At 44.1% G+C, this 14661-nt stretch overlaps 1 protein-coding gene across 3 annotated transcripts in view; it reads right to left on the bottom strand.

Annotated features, from left to right (window-relative positions):
* Positions 1 to 12967, bottom strand: part of CARHSP1 (calcium regulated heat stable protein 1) — a 30546-nt gene extending 17579 nt beyond the window's left edge. The window contains exon 1 of one of the 3 annotated variants that reach the window (XM_071760423.1): positions 12848 to 12967. The gene's annotated coding sequence lies outside the window, so the exon portion shown is untranslated. Of the gene's footprint in view, positions 1 to 8536; positions 8660 to 11492; positions 11631 to 12847 lie in introns of those variants that run through there. The other 2 variants (XM_071760425.1, XM_071760424.1) reach the window with 2 other exon arrangements.
* Between the last annotated feature and the right edge of the window lie 1694 nt (positions 12968 to 14661).

Below are 14661 nucleotides of genomic sequence, written 5' to 3'. Positions count from 1 at the left end.
ACTAAATGGGTGTGAATGTTGCCCAGTGACTCAAGTTCCTGTGCACATACGTTACTGTATATATGTTACACATATCAAGTATTTAAATTACTGTCACCTGCAGTGCTGTTCACCTCACTCTGGTTATCTCCAGTACAGACCAGAGTCTACAACAAGGCATCGATGGCAAGAACCAGAGGGGTTCTCATGAGCACCCCCATGCCCACACTGTCACAGCTACAGGCACAAGGCCATAACAACAGCATGAGAAGGTCATGGAAACAGCATGGGGAAAAAAGCTGCCACGGCAGCTCTGAAGAACCCTGCCCTGTCAAAGAGGGGAAAAGTCTGCCGTGCTGTGAAGAATGGGCCCATAGCATTGACAAGGCTCAGACTGGAACACACTGAGCTGTGCTTTGCACCAGAGCTGCCTTGTGCACAAAGTTAGCCTGTCCTGTGCACTGAAACCCATCCTCATGGCGTGAGCATGGGCATCTCCAGCAACAAGCCAAATGGTACAGTGGAAATACCTTACATGAAATGCAAGCCCATGATAAGTCAAAAAGACTGGGTGTACAGCTTTGTTTCCTTGCTCGTGCAAATCTGCAAGTTACAGAGCACCACACTTGACGTAAATTTGGGAGACAGACCTGCACATCAGCCCTTGCATTATGTGCACCCTGACAGAACACAGCACCCTCTCACCAGCAAGGTATGGTGGGAGCCATCACTGTGGTGACAGATGTCACACCCATCCAGGTGCTGCTGGGGCAGCAAATGGCCCAGACCTGAGCCAGTCTGAGGCATGGCTGCAGGCAGATCATGAATCATCACTGCTGAATGTACAAAGTACAGAAGAAAACTTAATGCCTTTTAAAAACACATCTTAGGATTTCTAAATCACTCCCCTGATTTGTCACTTGAATGGCTGCCTTAACTCATTTTTAGACAATAAACCCACCTAGCACCAAATATTTCTAAAGTTTTAGCTTGTCAACAATTAAGCTGGTTTGGGCCAGAAACCAGATATTCTCTGTTGATTGTTTTATGGTCTTTGGCACAGAGCCATTGTACTGATCACTAGACTTCTGCTCCCTTCATCACACCTCCATTAGCCAAGGCTGGGAACTCTGCTATCCCATACCAGAGGCAGTATTTACTGCATCTCATCCTATTCTTGCTAAACAGATTCAAACACAGGAAGCTTACCTATTTCCCAGATGAAGTACCATGTATGGCTAAACAGGGAGCCAGCCCTTGCTCTTGAGCTCTGCAACTCAGCTCTTCCTTCAAGGCTTTTGAGAGTGTGAAGGCCCTCCCTCTCTCCTCTGCCATTACTTCCATGCTGGCACATCCCATGTAAATTTATTCCAGGGTTTACTTCATTTGGGGAAAATACATTTATACCAAAACGTGAGAAACATCTCAGGTGTCCAATGTCTAGGAACTTTTGTTCTCCCTTTTTCAGCCTCCTCTCACATCACAATTCAGCCACGATTATGTCTAAGTTTGTTCCTGTGCAACTTTGAGTCTTTCAAGGATACTGAAAACCTCTAAAATATTTATGTAGCTTGACTGTTACTTAGTACAATTAGTTCACTGTGTTTCCTTCCTAATAAACATTTTCAACAAGGGAAAACAGTCCACATTACAAAAATCTATAACCATGGAAATTTATGAGGCTGCAAGCATTGGCAAAGGAAAAAATAAACCTCTGAGGATATTCCATCTGCCAGCATTACAGCAAGTGGCAGATGGCAGGGTACAGAGTCAGAAATCACTCACAAATAACTTGATCCTCACACCAGCACCACAAGACACTCACAGACCCCAGACTCTTTTTTGCCAGGCCTGGCTCTATTTTCTGGGTGTCCCAGTATACAGACCATCTCCCAGTCTAGATGCCTGACACCTCCCATACATACTGTAAAGTATCCTAATCTGATAACCTGCATATGTTTCCATTAGATCTCTCAGAAGTCAGTTAAACAGAAAGTTTGTGATTGAGATGTCATTAGGAACCTGCATCAATAGCATTTAATTTCTGATAGATATACAGTTCACTGATATACCTTAGGAAACAGAATAACCTCTGTATCTGGTACAAGAGTGAAGAAAATTCTCACTTTCTGTAGAGCAACAAAGAAAGGGCTCTTGATTTCTCCTAAAGCCTCCTCCTGTCCTATGCTGTCCCAGTTTCCTACCTGAACCCTGCCCAGGTTCCAGCAGCACAACTGCTGCCTGTACAACTGGGCTGCACAGACAGCAAGTTTTTCTACTACAGCAAAGTTTTAAAACTACATGTCACTTGTATGAAACATTAGAGACTGTCTTCACTGCTTTGACAAAGATGGCTTGATGAAATGTATATTCAGCCTGTGCTGAAAGAGCACTCAAGAGGCAGAGAAACACAGTCCATTAAAATCAAACTGAACATTTTTACACATACACACGTAAGATAGGAGAGGGGACCTGAATTTTAATGGAGAAAGTTCACATAAATATACATATATATATATATATGCTTATAATCACTGGCCCAATTAGCAATTGCATTTATTTTTCTTCTTTCCTCTACTATATTTCTCAACCCAATCTAATGTATATCTCACCATCTCAAGCTTGTACCTGTCACCCTGAGACTCCCTCTCAGTGTCCTGATTTCCTCAGCTCTGAAGCAGAGATAGGCTCTGAAGCCTCCTTTGCAGCAGCATAGTGAGGTCCAGCCTTGTCCCTGCCTTTGGATACAAAACCCTGAGTGAGCCACAGAAGTTCACCAGGCTGACAACCACCAGCCTTGGCTTTCTGCTCACATCCAGAGTCTGTCTCTCACCAGTCTGGATCATACCTCTGGAGAGGAAGGAAAGGTGAAAACAGACTTCTTGCAAAACAGCCCAACAGAGGGAGAGCCCTTGCTCCCTTGCTTTTCTCTGCCAGTGCTGTGCCTCTTCAGCCTGCACTTCCACTGGGGTAAAGCTTTGGTACTTCAAAGCCCTTGCCAGCACCTACCCCTTCTGCACATGTCTCTCACCCATGGACACAGCACACACACTGCCAAGGTGCCTGTCCTGATACCAAAACAAATACAAGGCATTTCATTCTTCTTTTGGTGAAAAGGAGATTGAGGCAATAAATCTTCAGGCTCTGCATTCATGAACACTGTCCACAAACAAGTCATATACTCCACCAGGAGGCCAGTGCTTCATCATCACTATAAAACTAATGCATAGTTCTTGACCCTGAAGCTGAAATTGTCTTAATTTTTTAAAAAATAAAGTCTATAGGACAAATACTATATAAATATACACATCGCACAAATCTATTGTTTCTCACTCAAACTACTCAAAACAGAGAGTAAATAAGCAAATATACACAACTAACCTACCTGAGAAACAGAAAATGTTGCCATTTTACCTTATGTTATGTTAGACCTCCCCTCAGCTCAGTCTTGGCAGCACAACTATCCCTACTGTGAGCTGCTGCTTTACATAGATCTATGTGGTTTGCTGCACTGACAAACAGGTAGTCCCTACATGGTGTAATCAAATCTGTGATTATGTGCACAGTAATACAGCCAGAGCACACACCCACAGCTCCCAGCCTCTCGAACTCTTTCAGAGACAGCAGCCACTTCAGTAAACACCCTAAACCTGTCAGAAACTACATGTTATACAAACCCACCATCACATCCCTTTGGCTATTTTCCAGTTTGGAAACCATCACTGATTATAGGCTTCCAGGAAAAAAATTCCTTTTAGTCTCAGATATGGCTTAAAATACCAATAGTCCAGCAGGTCTACTGAAAGCAATGCATCGTTCTTAGCCAACTAATGAGAAAAAGGACCTACAGGGAGTTTGATTGCTTCCCCTGATAACCATGTGTGCACAAACTAGTCTTTCTTGCTCAGCACATCCACTCTCTGTGTTCAGAGCCAGTTAAATGGCGAAAGGATTCATATTGTGTGTTACTGCCTGCAAAACTGCAGCGCCAGCACAGGCAGGCGTGTGAGGCTGGATACATCAACAAAACAATTTCCCATGCTGTGGTTTGGAGATCCATGGCTCCACTGATGTGCTGGAAGTGTATGGAACAGGGCAGAGCTGATCAGAATCACAGATGCTGTTGTTATTATTTATGTCTTCTGTTCTAATGCTCAAAAGCCAACCAAGACCAAAGCAAGTGAACAGGGAACATAAGCATTTCAGGGAAGGTAAAAATCAGCTGTTACAATTGGAAAAAAGCAGATGAATCTTGAGGCTTGTCTGTTTTTCAAAAATAAAAATAAAAATCAATATAGAAGCACAGGTTTAACAGCAAGATGTATAAACACCGGTTTATGTAACATGTATTACAGCAGTTTCTGCCCCAAAGAGCTGTATCTACTTTAACTGTAAACATGTAGTGGAACACAAAAAAACACATACAAACAAAGCAAACTCTGCACACACCAATGGCAATGAGTCCCTTGGTGAAAGGTAATTTTTATTCAAATTATGCCTTTGGCCATGTGCTAATAGTTACATGACTAAGAAGTTAACGTTTTCCAGATTTGCCTGGGAGCTGGTAGCAGCCTCCCACATGCACGTAGCCACCCAACACCAGCACGGTGGGCTAACACCCCTCCTAGCAAGTGCCAGGGCTCCTGCTCCAAGTCGGGTGGAAGGAACCAAGAAAATGGCTACACCTAGCAGAACATATGTACTGAGGGCAGGCACGTGGGGGGCACTGACAGCCAGCTGGCAGTCTTGATGGGGATGGGTGAAACCCAAAAGCAAGCTGGGATTCTGCCTGCCACACACACAGAGCACAGGGCGAGCAGCCCAGCTGCAAAACGAGCCCTGAGCACACACCACAGGACATGCCAAGGATGGAGATGCATCTTCAACACACCATCACACAGGGCTCTCCAGGGAAGAGTCTTCATATATCTGAGATTCACAGAACACAACAGGAGAGATTCCAACACCCTACCCACAGCCTTTCCTGCCAAAAGCAGGCAGGAGTCATGCATGCAGCCAGAAGGAAAGGGCTGCTGAGGTGCTCCTTCCTACAGCAGCCCCCCAAACTCAGCATGGGGTGCAGTCCTTCCCACAAGGCTGTAGCAGAATGCGCAGAGGGTCTGTACTGGAGACACACAAAGCTGGAGCAGACCCACAACCAAGAGAGATTTGAGATCAGTGAGAAAATGGAAGTTAGGGAAACGTATAACAGTGGCTTTGCTATTTTTACCTAGATCATTTTGCAAAAAGCCTCAGGTAAGCTTGCACATCTGTCTGCCTCAGAAGCAAGACAGAAGTCCAGAAAAAGTAATGTCATGGCACTAGGAAACCAGGTGCATGCACGTCTGGTGGGTTCACCTTGGTCTTAGTGGCCAGGAGAATCCAGGCTGCAGAGCTCCACAGCACTGGAGTACCAGAGAAGAGACAGCACTGCAGACACACTGAAGCATTTAAGAACAAATTCAGTTAGGGTCCCAGCCCCCAGTAATACCAACCTAGCAAGTGTCCAGCATTTTTCCTTTCGTTTCATTTTTCCTTTCCTTTCCTTTTTCCTTTCCTTTCCTTTCCTTTTTTCTTTTCCTTTCCTTTTTTTTTTTTAAACATAACATATCAGAAGACAGTGGAGCTGCACATATATAAAGATATATTTTCTCTAGGACCTGTATTCTAAACTTTGGTGAAAATAGTTTTTAGGACTCAGCCGGAGTTCCTAGGATAGGGAAAAGCAGCCTTTCTGCATGGAAACAAAGAACATGTTTATTCAGAAACTAAGATTGTGTAAAATCACTTCTCAGACATTCTTTCCGTAACACCATAAAGCAGTAAGTGAACACAAATATTCACTGTATTTACTCTCTCCAGTAAAATGAAAAACCCACCATGTGAAATGCTCTTAAATACTTCAAGAACTCTTCACACCAGTCTCCACCATAAATCTATGAAAAGGCTATTAGAATATTTCATAATCCTCATTCTTAGATTTTCTTCAAATATTGGAGGAAATAGAGTCAAAATCTACACAGCTGAGAGCATTCTGCTTTTCCTGGTTGCTGTCTGGAGAGCTCCTGGTCTGGATATGACACTGTACAGCCAAGAACCACCTTGCTCTGCTGGGTGAATCCAAACAATTTATTTACACCACTGTAGCAGGTGTAAACTTTGCCAAAAAGCAACTTAAAATAATTTTATTTTTACAATTTCATTTACCCTTTTATGTAATTGTCAAAAAGTTGCAATCATGAGCAAGCTTACCTTAATCAAGTAACTGACATAACTGAAAACAAGCAAATGACTTTGACCAGCCTTCTGAAATCATATCATGAAGAGAAAGTGACCAAATTATAATTACTGAGAAGGCAAGAGCTCAAAAAAAAATAAGAGTCCCTATTGCTAGAGTGCCTTGGTCAACTTGGCTGGCTGGGCAAAGTAAACAAGCCAAACTTTGAATGAGTAGTAACATGAAAAGAATATTCCTCCCCAACAGGACAGGCAAGATTAAATGTTTATTTCCTGGACAAAGACTACTCTTTGTCTGGATAGTCCCTTATATAGAAAGTGGCAAAGAATTTGAGAACTTAGGGAAAGCAGAACTCCTGGAAAAGTTTTAAGATCATAGAATCATAGAATTGGCTGGGTTGGAAGGGACCTCAGAGATCATCAAGTCCAGCCCTTGATCCACTACCGCTGCAGTTACCAGCCCATGGCACTGAGTGCCACATCCAGTCTCTTTTTAAATATCTCCAGGGATGGAGAACCCACCACTTCCCTGGGCAGCCCATTCCAATGCTTGATCAATGCAGAGTTGTGTTTTAAGGAAAGCAGAGAAACTTCCCATGACAGAGCTTCCCTAACAGAATACCCTTCACCCTGCTCAAAACCAGCTCTGGGAAGGCAAGGTGAACCCAGCCTGCCCTCTGCCCCAGGACACACACCCACACCACACCCACAGACACACACACACACCTCTGCTGCTGTGATGTGCTACGTGGGGCTGAGCAAGGCAGAGCCTTGTGGCTGCAGACTCCCAGAGCACAGCATGGGAGCACCTCACTCATCAGCCACTGCTTCACTGCTGCAGCACCCCTGAGTCCAGTTGGGCTTCCCACCCCTTTCACAGGAGGCCCCAGCCTGTTATGTCACAAGCTCCCACTCCAAGTGGCACCAAAACATTTTCTTTTTGCTTTCTTGGCATCAGCCTTAGCTCCTAATGCTCTGCCACTTCTGAAGTCATGTGCTGCTCATAAGGCATGGCAATGGGCCAACATGGTTTAATATTCAAGAGAAACTATCAGGTCAAGGTTCTCCATTTTCCTTTCTCCCTCACAATGCAGTCTGTGATCAGATCAGGCACAGGGCCATCGGGGCAGGAACACAGCTGTAAAACATAGCACACGAGGTCTTACTTGCTTCTTCCAGAAAACTCCAACAGAGCCCTTCCCTGCACTGCTGCTCTTGGTCGAAAACCACCTAGGAGTTTAACTGTAGGTTATTTTGTTTTCTCTGTGCTTTTATCCCCCCACTATCTGATCACCTTTCAAAGTGAGGCTGCAACGCAACCCTAAGTTGACCTTCCCAGACCCAGCTATGCAGTGAAATGCATGGCCACAGGGCACAGAACAGAATTATTGCCCAAACAGCCTGGCAAGAACCCAAGGCCAAATTCTCATTTGCTGTCCTTGATGTACCCTAGTTTTTAAACACCTGTTGAGACCACCACCCTTTCTCCAGTTACTTTCTGAAGAAATGCAGAATTCAAGACAAGTTCTAAATTAGCCTGTGAAGCCTAACACTCACATAATAGATAATGGGTCAAAAACTTAATGTTCGCTTCCTTTAGACTACTATTCAGTTTCCAAATTGCATTAATAATGCAGCAACCTCTTAATGTGAGTGTCCTTACACCCAAGATATTAAATCATTATTTTAAAAGGATTTCTTAGGTTACTTCATTATTTATCTATATTTTACATCAACCCAGTGAAAAAAGGAGCTGTGCCACAGCCTCAAACCAATGGCAACTACAGAACCAGCAAGCCTCTGAAATCAGTCAGTAAGATCATAACACCAGAGGAACAACACAAATGAAACCTGACTTCACTGAAGCAGAAGGGGATTTTCCAGGCTGCTGAAGCCCTATCCATTAGCATGAGGTCAGGTTCCCAGGGCAGAACCCACACCCCATTTACTCATAAGCCCTATAGCCAAGCCTGAGAAGATATGACTTGACTCGCATGGCATTTTACAGCTTCCCTGGGGGAAAGCAAACAATACAAGCACATTTTAATGTACTCCACATGCCGCAAAAATGACAGAAATGAAAGCCAAGTAAGTGTTTCTCTGCACCATGCAGAGACAAAGAAAGTGTTAGTTCGGTTCCTCTCCCAGATGTGTTTCACACATGCTGCCAAGGCAGGAATGGGTCTCTGAGGTGCCACCTCATTACAGCATGGTTTCCATTTCTGCATCTTCAGATCCTTAATGTCTTTTTTTCTAGTAACTAGCTGAGGGGAAAAAAGCAAAGTCTTCCTCCAAAGTGATCTCACTTTTGCTTACTTACAAAAACCAAGGGGCAGCTGTTTATTCCCAGAAAGGAGACACTACAAGAAGCAATGCTTCAACAGGGAGAGTTCAACATCATGTATGCAGCACCATCTGTGTTATCTGCACAGACAACATTCACTGCCTTGCTTGGTGATCTTCCTACAAACACAGGTTATATCACACCAGCTATATCCACAGGTATGTCATGAAAAGGAGAACCAGCACAAAGAAAAAACCCTGAGACTGCTACCGAGCTAGCAGAGGTCATCTCGGAGGAACAAAATGACAGAAGAGCAGAGTGCAGCTCAAGGATACAGCTGCTTCACCCAGGCTTGAGTTACCCCCTGCAGCACTCAGAGACTATCCAAACAGGCAGCCATGAACGGAAATGAACAGGGATCAGTGTGGAAGGCAGACAAAATGAAGATGACTGATCTGTCCAGGGGGCTACCTCAGAGACGAGGAAAATACAATATTAGACTGAGATACAAGGAAGCAAAACAATTGTCTTTATCCTACCCTGAGAGAAAAGAGAAAGTGGTTATTCAGATGAATGGTTTCTATTTTTCAATTTATCTGAACTATGCTGGGGAGTGACACGTCATGCAAACCCAAATCACCACTCTGAGTCCCTTGTTTCTCTACACAGTGTTTCACCCACTTCTTCTTGTTCGGTTCCCCACACCAACCCGCTGCAAAAAGCAGGATTTGCATTAAAACTGTCATGCAGAAAAAAGCCCCACAAGCATTTAATTTAATTTCTTTTTTCCTCCTCAAAGATTGCCATTCTTCAGCTGTGCAGAGTGCTGTTCCCAGCCCTGTTGTCTGCCAGCCACCAAAGAAGGCAGCTCTCACCTACAGGGATGTGATCCCAGCTCCCACCAACTCACTTCCCTGTCCTGCTTCAAGTGTGGAAGTTGATGAGCTCTGCCTTGCTCAGCCCCGTGTAGCACATCCTCAACACTTGTCTTCCAAGTTTCAAGCAACTATTATCAGTCCCTGCCAAGTCTACCTCATGATCAGTGATGCAAAAATGGTTCTTGATAGAAACTAGAGACACAAAAACCCCAAAAGATTAAATCAGTAATATCCTGAAGCCACCGTAGCCATAACCTGGAGGCCTCAACTGCTTCTGCACCCCACAGCCCACTTGAGTTGAAATGAAAGCAGGGGAAGAATTACTTTAACTTCTGTCACTGACAGGTTTAACACCAAGAACAACCTTGGGCCCTGTCTGCTGGTGCTATCACCTAGAAATATACCCTCACACATGTTCTTTGATACAAAGAACCATATCTTGCATATTGCAAGACAAACACAGTCTACTAGCAGTAGATACATTCATACTCATGGCAAGTTTAATTCTTCAACTGGGTAAAAAGACTGGATTCACCAAGATAACACCACTACCCAAAAAGCAGCAGTCATGAGAGAAGACAGAAGTTAGCATTATCTGGACACTTTCAGATTATTTGCTTGCATATATTTCTGTGTTAACACACATGCAAGTAAAGGAGGGGATGGTGCTGGCCAAAATATTTACAACCACAGACAAACCACAGAAATAGAAACACAGGGCAGTGGAGACAATAGCTATAGCCAGAAGCAGGTGCACAAGACACAGGGAGAACAGAGGCAGCACAACCATGCAGTCAGTCATGTCACACCTGTGTGTCACAACACACACGGGGCTGTGGGATGAGCTGAAGCCTCAGCTCTGCCCCTGCAAAGGCCAATTGCAAGAAACGTGTTTTCTCTCCTTTTACACCCCCATGTAGCATGTGAAAATACAACCATTGCCAAAGAACAGTCACATCTTTCCTACATTTTCTTTGGCACACGCAATTTTTTTCTGTAAACATGAAGTCTTCACATATGCATACTTTAAAAAAAAAAAAAATATATATATATATATGTATATTTAACTATATGTTAGTTAAGCATGTTTAGATTTAACAAACTACTAAGCTGCCTTTATGGAAATGCAAGCCTGCTACCTTCATGGAACTTGCTGTCTTCCATTACTAATAATCAACAGAAGGATAGAAAATATGTTTGCCAAATATAACATAACAATCAGAAGGTGAAGGTTAAGAAGAGCAGTCAAATAAACCTTTCTCAACTTCACACAAAATAATCATCAGGAGGGTCATGTCACAGCAGCCTCAGAACTTATTTGGACTCTCTAAGAAATCAAATCTGGCATCACAGAAGGCTTTGCAAACTTTTCTTAGAACCGCTCTGCAGTTCCAACAAAAACCTTGAAAAAATAACTTCAAATCCCCTCCTTAAAGACCAAATTCAGAGCCACAAATGCAAAATTAAGCCCAGAGGCTTCTCTAAAATGGCAAAAAATTACATGCGTACACATCCAACATGCAAAGAGGACAGGAAATAAGGGTTGTTTTCGCTAGTTTTGATGAACAGAGGTGCTGACTCTAAGAACAAACCGTTCCTCTCACAACAACAGACTCTAGCAAGACTCTAGTAAGTTCTGAAGTATCCCCTCTAAGCAACCAGTGCTCTTGGACCTTTTCTTCCTAGAGGGGACAATCTCTTATCTAGAATGCCTTGTCTTTTTCGTGATTTATAAAATAAGCAATTGTGAGCGTAGCAATGAAACATCCTCAGTTCCTAAAAACAAAGGGGAGGGGGGTGTGTGTGGAAGTAGCAAACTAGCCCTAATACTTCAATTGAAATAAATCTACTGAAAAGGAGGAGGTGAGAGCAGAGCACGACGGACCTCCCAGCAGGCACACCCGAGCTGCTTCCCTCCCTTGTGCGGGGTTCCAGACCGGGGAAGCACTGCCCGAGCCGGCCACGCCGCACTCCCGGCGCACAGCGAAACGACCTTCCCTCGACTTTATTCGAGGAAAAAAACCATAACCAGCCACAAAAGCATCCCGCAGCCTCCCCGTCCCTACACTTCCCCCCCCATCCCGGCGGCCGCTACCGGCCGGGCCCCAACTCACCGAGGGCACGAAGGGCTCGGCGGCAGCATCCGCAGCGGGCCGAGCTGGCGGGCGGAGCGGGGCTGCCGTGCCGAGACCCGCGGTATAAGGAGGGGGCCGGGCCAGCAGCCTCACTCCGCCCGCCCCGCTCCGCTCCGCCCTGGTACCACCGGCAGCCCCGCTCCGCTCCGCCCCGGCCACCGCTTCCCTGCCCCAGGCCCAGGAGTGCTCCCCGCGGGCACGGCAGCGGGGTTGGAGTGGGGACGCCTGGCTCGGGAAACAAAGCCGAAAGTTGCTGTCTTCTGATGCGTCCTACTAGCCTGGGAGCTTTGGGGGTTTTTTGGTGGGTTTTTTTTGTTTTGTTTTGCTTTGTTTTTGTTTTTGTTTTTGGTTTTGGTTTTTTTTTTTTTTTTTTTTGTGCACAATTCTCCTAGCTGGTGATAAACCACAGTATTTTAGAACATGGTTTTATAAAGAGAGCTTATGCATGAATTCTTTCTGGTTCTTTTCCACTTACAAGTGCCAAACAAAACATGTCCTTGTGTTTTGACACAGGTAAGATTTATAGAAAAAGGAAGTATAGACTATTTTAACCAGTCAAAACCATGTAAGATACAGCAATGTGCAACTTCTGATAAAATTGCTTCACACAGATTCTAGCAGTGCTTTTTTTGCAAGAGGAAAAACAAGCACACGATGTTTGATCTGAGACAGGGGATCTAGAAGAGGCTGCAGAGTATGATGTAACCAGCTTCCTGTGTCAATCACATGGTCATCTTCAAAGGTATCTTAACTCTGTGGACTTTTACTCCACACAAGATCTCTTTGTAACATACATAGTATTTTAAGTATATGATGACTTTTCTTGCTTAAAACATTAATTTCATTCCTGGAACCTTTTCTCTATTGCTTTGTGTGACAAACGTGACCGATTTTTTTGAGATGGAGGAGAATGAAAGGAAAGCACTATGTAAGCAAGCATTACTCAGAGCCATCTCCCTAGTCACAGGGCCTGGGACTATAGCTGTGCAGATAAGAACTCATGAGCCACCCCTCTTCCTTTCCTCTCTCTTCCTCCTCCTTCCAAACATAAATCCATGGCCAATGGAAGACAGGTGACAACATACATCTGCAGTCACAAAGGTTGCTTTTCAATACTCTGTGGGCTTGGGGGATCCTGCATGTGAATGGGCACGTGCCCCACCGGTTATCCCAGCTAGGAAATGGGATTTTCCCTGCTGCTTTTTTCACCACCTGCTGGAGACAAGAGAGGTCCCATTTTCCCACTACACTCCAAGTTGTCTCTTCCCTTCTCCTTTTCCTCAGTACAATTACTAACAAGTGGTTCTTCAACAAGTGGTAGCACACATGCCTACCTTGCTCTCCGAGTCCCTGATGGCAGCAGGGCGGTGTTGGCTCCTTCCCAGGATGCAGGCGGGGCTGGGACTCACCCCGAGGCCACTGCGGCTGGGCCGGGCCTGCCGCTCACGGTCCGGAGGTGACCGGGACTCTCCGGCTGCTCCGGTTTCCTGCCGGTTGCTCTCCTGTTTGCTCAGGCACCGAGCACACCCCTCAGGAGTCCTAACAGGGAAAAAACAGAAGGATTTCTTGATAATGTAGCTTCATTATGCCACTTTTCATTCATTTGAAGTTTTCAAAGTGCAATTACTTACACAATTTGACTCAAGAAAATGAGTGTGTAGGGGGAAAACGTACCATCTAATGTGATTCATTAGTAAAAGTGGGTGATACACAACCCTGCACAACAGCAAGGATGAGGGGGCCTAAACAGCTCTGAAGTAATTGGATGAGTACTGGTACTCAACACAGGGTCAGTACTGTCCACCTCCACTAGAAAGGCATGAATTAATCCAGGGCTGCTCTACACATTGCAAAGACAAACCTAATTTCCAGTTCTAACTTCTGGACTCCTTTTTGGAACTGTTGAATCTAAAAGATATGGCTGGCACAAGCAAAAAGAGCATAGGCTTGACATGAATGGACTGTAAATTAATTAGAAGCAGGCTCTTAATGATCAGAGTAATCAGATTGTAGTAGAGAATAATAGGAAGCAAAATACCCTTAACTCCTTGAATATCTGGCATATTAAATATGCTTGTGTCCAGAGTGCTCCGTTACACTTCATATTCTCCTGCCCAGTCACAATGCTGACTGGAAATAGAGCAGTGCAACACCAATGTGCCAAACCAAAAGCAGATGATCTGCTTTTACTTGAAGCTGTTTACTGTGCAACAAGATACAGTCATTCTATTTTATGAGATAATTTTCTTTTCATACAAGGTATCTGACAAGTTATTGTAGGCTCTCACTATCTTAATCATCTGTAATTTTGAATCATGCTTCAGATGAGTTCTGTTCAGTTAGCTAAGCTTAGAAATTGAGAACATCTTTGCTGTTCTCAGATAAATCATAGCAGCAAGGCCAGGGGAAAAAAATTGTCTCAAAAAACCACCAGATCTCCCTCTGCGGTTAGGGTCTAGAATTCAGTTAATGCTTATTACAGATACAAACAACCTTGCAAACCCTTTACAGTTTTAAAATAACAAAAACAAATCTCTGTATAGTCATCAATAATACTGTGCGGTAAAAGTAGCACTAACACAACCTTCTCAACAAGAATTTTGTCAAACATCTTTTCACTTTTTCCAGGGGGAGGATTTAGCCCCCAAACTTAGTTATCAAATCCAGAGTATTCCTAATAGCAGGGGGAGAAATGAGTTCTAGACCCTCACTTGAGACTCTGTTAAGGACAAGGAATAAGCCAGCTCCAGGCTGTAATTGCCTCCCATTTATACTCCTGGAAGGTGTACCAAATCCCCACCAAATAGGTATTGCTTAACTCTTAATTTCACCAGCTGGCCATTTCACTTGGCCAGTGAAATAATGCACTGGCATGAGCTGGTCATTAGCAGGCTTCTTATGTTCATTCTTCCTTTGTTATGCTAAACCAGTTCCATGCTCTTCTTCCCATGATTTGCAGGTAGGTGAAGTTTATTTGTCTTTATTAGGAAGTAAGGAATGTCATACCAAGGCAAGAGTTTCAGCTTGCTAGGGGGCATAATTCATTTAGTTACTGCAGATAATTTTTTCTCATGGCTAGTGTGCCTTCAGCTTCCACACTTTCTAAAGAAACACGTTTATCTTGAGCACAGAAATCTTTTAATGCATT

The sequence above is a fragment of the Heliangelus exortis genome, chromosome 17, assembly GCF_036169615.1.
Source record: "Heliangelus exortis chromosome 17, bHelExo1.hap1, whole genome shotgun sequence".
NCBI lineage: Eukaryota > Metazoa > Chordata > Aves > Apodiformes > Trochilidae > Heliangelus > Heliangelus exortis.
Note: the sequence above shows the minus strand (reverse complement) of the source record. Positions and strands in the feature narration are given on the sequence as shown.